The following is a 4910-nucleotide window of genomic DNA, read 5'->3' on the forward strand; positions in this document are numbered from 1 at the left end:
GCTCCTTGCACAGCTCATTCTCTTCATTCCCAGCTTCTCCCCAGGTATTCATTGGTACCTGTAAGCTGTCTCGTCAGTCCCAGCTGATGATAATTTAAAGTCTTTTTGCTGTATCTCATCATCCTTCTGTGTTCTTGAAGGTGATCATTGTACTTATCTGGCAGGTTTTTCCCTTTCTTCAAGAGTTTCCCCAACTGTGTCACCCATCTCTCCTTCAAATCCAAAGCCTGGAAAGCAGGAGCATCTCTTCATGTACTGGCTGATGTGTCCCTAATTTCCCAAGCTGGCCAGGGACCCTGACAAATCACATCAAGTGTTTTGCTATCACAGGACATGTGTTTTCCTCTTTTTATGGGATAACAGTAGTAAATATCCCAAAGTTTCACTTTAATTCTTTCCTAGATGGGATGATTTCTTGGCTGATCATCTGAGATGAGTTACTGGGAATGTTCTATGCTGGGATGTGCTGCGGATGTGGCTGGCAGTGGCTTGATGTGTCTCTCAGTGATGGAGATATAGACAGCACCATCATTTCTGCCTGTGATGTGTGGTGGTGGGTTTGTTCTTGTGCTTGTTGTGCCTTTGGCTGCTTGTTTGTTGTGGCCACTGTGTTTTCATGTTCTGATTTTGGGTTATCATGTAGCTGTGGAGACCCCCACTGCACTCTGCCTGTCGTTGTTGTGGCTTCCTGCTAACCAGTGTTTGTTGTGGGGGATAATATGTGGTGATGTTTTCTGGCGTCTTCCTTTGCTCTGGCTGCTTGATGTTTGCATTGTAGCCATAGATTTCCGTGGTAAAATGAAGAACAAACAAGCTTTCCCTTTCTAGTCATTTGTGAAACTCAAACATGATCTGGTTCAGCACGACCACGAAAACTTGGAGATCAAACCGAGTAAATTGAAAGTGTCCCACAACACAGAAATTCCCTCCTTCCTTCTTTCCCTCTTGTCTCTCCACAACCAGATTCCTGCTGCCAATTCCAAGCAGAAGGGAGGTTTGCCCACTGCTAAGAGAGCTGCTTCTGATCCCACTGAGTGGGGTGGGACAGTGCTGATGGACTAGTACCTGAGCAGAACCTTATGTTCAGTAGTAGAAGTTTAGTAGGCTCTAAAATGTGAATTCACATCTTTTGTCAGCCTTATGACTCCATAAATCCATTATTGTTATCTTAAAAGAATAAAGTCTGTGTCCTTGGAAATGGAGAGGAGGGGTGGGGGCTGTAGTATATGTTTATATCAAACGTTTTCATGCAAAGAAAAAATGCAGTTTTTGAAGGGCTCTGTTTTGGTGATTTGCTTATGAGCTCCATTCCGCTCCTCTTGTTTCCCCCATGGCTCCAGTGCCAAATGTCTCCCTTTACCTGGACAGATTAAAGCAGGGGGGGATCAGGGTTTTATGAACCCAGCATTTTTCCCTAAAGATAAACCCACTGGATAATCAGGGTGGGAAAACGTAGCTGTGAGGTACTTAAAATGAGACATTTGAAAGCTCCTTGTGAAACCTTTTCCCTGAGTCTTTTCTTCTTACAAGAGTCAGAAAGCCCCCCTTTCCCTGCGCCAGCCATGATCAACAACACTGAAACTCAGACAGTTGTAATCAGCCCTAATAGGAGCAGAAAAGCCAAGTGCCACGCGTTATTATGCCTCAGCCCCTGTAGTGCCGGTATCCGGAACCTCACTTGTGCTGGGATAACAGTAAACAGATGTCAGGGCAGTAGTTGCAATACTGAGTTACCCTTTCAAAATCCAGCTTGCCCCATGGATTTTTGTAGTTCTTGTTAAGGCCCCCTCTTACTGAATGCTTTTTCTTTCTTTCTCTTTCCTTCTCCGCAGGGTTATTTTATTTTTTGCAGGATCAGCTCCCTTGGCTGATTCGCCGTGTGGCTCCATAAATAGTTGGATTGGCATAATTGAGGGGTGAACCGGATTTGGGAGTGAGTGGCTGGTGATTGAGGAAGGAGGGGGAGTGTGATGGGATAAGCTGGGCTTACCACTGAGAGAAATGTTTGTGGAACCACGGCTTTTCCACAAGGAGCCACAAGTCTACTGGAGAAGCAGAGAAATGCTCCGACCACTGGAGCAGTGAAACTGCTCTCTGGGCCAGATGCTGATATCATCGCTCTGAGAGTTTTGGCTCTGGCCCCAGCCTCGTGCAGACGTGTGTACCCATCCCTCAACACACTGAGCTCTTGAGTGGGATTGGACACGGGATTCTGTAGGGTGACACTGCTCTAAATATCTTTGACACCAAGGAAAAGAACTCCATCAGCTGCTGTGGAGCTGAGTTGGTTCTAAAAGTCATGTAAAATAGCTGCCTAAAGTGTTATGGAATTGGAATGTTACACCAAACTCAAATCTGGTAATTTTGAGGAGAACCAACCATATTCTCTGTGGTGGGGTCACACACATGTTTGCTTTTTCAGGTGCTACAACAGAAGAGGGAGGGAAGGAGAAAGAGAGGAGGAATCAGGAGTGGCAGCACAGATTTTTAGATTGTTTTCAACTGGTTGTGAGGGACCACTTCAAGGATTGGGTTTCCCATGACATCCAGCCCAGGGCGTCCTTAGGCAGCTGCCCTGGGCTTGTTCCTGGATTCCCACTGCTCTCTCATGCTGTTCTTGCACCACAGGGTGAGCTGAGTAAATTATAGACTCACGGAAGGGTTTGAATTGGGATGGACCTCCAAAGATTATCTTGTTCCAATCCCCTGCTGTGAGCAGGACACCTTCCACTAAGTTGAGTTGTTCAGAGCCCCATCCAACTTTGAATGCTTCCAGGGATGGGGCATCTGCCACCTCTCTGGGCAACCTGAATCAGCTTATGCTGGGAAAAATGAGCCCAGCAGTGAAGAAGAAATATTTTTCTTACTGTTCTGATCCATTCTAGACTTTCATCACTGCCAAATCTTATCCTGAAGGGAGCAAGGGATTATAGTCAGAGCAGCAGGAAGGTGAGGAGGCAGTGGTGAGTTCCTCCCCAGCAGGGAGAGGTTACATGAGTGTGCTGTGGGTGAAGGAGGATGAGTGTGGTCCTTTGGAGTGACTTGTCCAGCAGCCAGCCTGCCAACACTTGGCTTTTGGCAGTTTCAATTCAATGTTGTCATCAGCTCTGCCCACTTCTTTGCAGGCAGCCCAAAACGCTGTAATTTGGAGGTGTAGCATTTTTAACCATGAAAGGGGTGTTTCTAGGAACATCGTGACCACAGAGTGGCTTTTATCAGAGGGGTGTGGGCAAAGAGAAGGCATTTTGTTGGGTTCAAGGGCATTGTTGAGGGGCCTTCTCTGGAGAGGGTGGGCCAGGGTTGCTGTACTAGAGCTCTCTCTCCTTTTCCCTTGCTGTGAGTCTGCACGGAGAAGTCGGAGAGCTGGGGATGTGCGTGTGGATGTGGGCAGTGACGCATTCCTGGGGCATGTGCAGAATTCCTGTGAGTGACCACAGCACTTTGCTGAACAACTATCAGAAGGTTTCTCACCCTTCCTCAAGGGAGGATGCTGTGTTCCCAAAAAAGCCTCCCAATGGATGTAACACTGTTCATCCTGTTCTGTTGCGGCCGTTGCTTTTCCTGTGGCTGTTTTGCTCCTCGTTTTCTTCCTGGGAAGAGGTTGTTCTCTTGAGCAGCAATATTCCAACCCCAGTTTGGTTCCTGCAGTGTCCATATTTCGTGGGACTGTTTCTTATTTAGCAGCTGCCTTTGCAGGGGTGTGAGGATGCTCCACGCCGTGCCAGTGATGTCAGACAGGCTTTGCCCCCTGGTCTGGAGCTGCAGAAAATGTGTAAGAGATTTCACTGCTGCTAACAGGCATTGTGTTTGCCTTCCTCTTTGACAGGGGGAGAGATCTGGGGAAAGAAGTTAAAGAACCAAAAAAGGCCTTCCAGTGGGATGGTGGGATGGGAATGTTCCTGCCTGTGTTCCCACATTGTTCCCAGCCTTCTGCTGGAGTCCAGCTGCGTGACACAGGCCTCCAAAATGTGAGGGAGATCCCCTGATGAATGACACATGCAATGGCAACTCACTGCCTGTGCCCACAAGGCCACAGCCATGGAGTGGGTGCTGGAGAAGAGGGGGCTGGCCTTACCCAGCAGCATGAGTTGCACCCTGGGCTGCTGCAGGGTGGGACCCAGACCCATCTGTGGCCCTGAGGGTTTGTAGAAAAGCTTTCACTTCTTGGCAGCTCTCTGAGAATTGTTTGCTGATGCATAGATAGCTAAAAGTGTCATTGTGGGCAGGCAGGTAGCCCGCTGTCCAGGGATTCTGGAGAGAAGACCAAGGGAATGCCATGTTCCTGGGAGCAGAAAAGCTGCCTCCAGCAGCAGCAGAATGCTTTTGCTGCTAATGCTTCCAGGGAGGGAACTTGAAGAAATGCTCGGGTAGGAATAAGTAGAGCTGGCAACAAATGTGCATTTCATTTTATGAACATTTCATGGTGAAACTTAAAACTTCCACAAAATTTGGGGGACTGGATAGCTCAGGGGATTAGTAATGGGATACAGAGCCTTTCATCTCACCAGTGCCTTTTCAACTGCAGCTCAAGTCAATACCAGTGACTGAAAGTTGTTACCATCTGATGGCTTATGTGCAATGAGTTGATGGTCTCAGTGCATTTCCTGGCAGTCAGGTATCTGTGGCTGACGCACACAAACACCCCAGAGAGTCTGGCTGCTCGCCAGCCCTGTTGGCAGCCTCTGCCCACGGCTTGATGAGTCTAAGAGTGAAATATCCCATTTGCTTTTAGCTGGGAGCTCTATCAGGTACTGTCCTGGCACGTGCAGTGTGCGAGAAATGCCAGGTGGGGAAGCACTGGGTTTATGTAGGGATCTTCCATTTGTGCTGTGGTCCACCAGGAATACTGCTTTGTTGCAAGGACCTCCTCCTCAGATGCTCACCCCTCAGCAAAGCTGTGATGTACAGGA

The sequence above is a fragment of the Geospiza fortis genome, unplaced genomic scaffold, assembly GCF_000277835.1.
Source record: "Geospiza fortis unplaced genomic scaffold, GeoFor_1.0 scaffold408, whole genome shotgun sequence".
NCBI classification, from domain to species: domain Eukaryota; kingdom Metazoa; phylum Chordata; class Aves; order Passeriformes; family Thraupidae; genus Geospiza; species Geospiza fortis.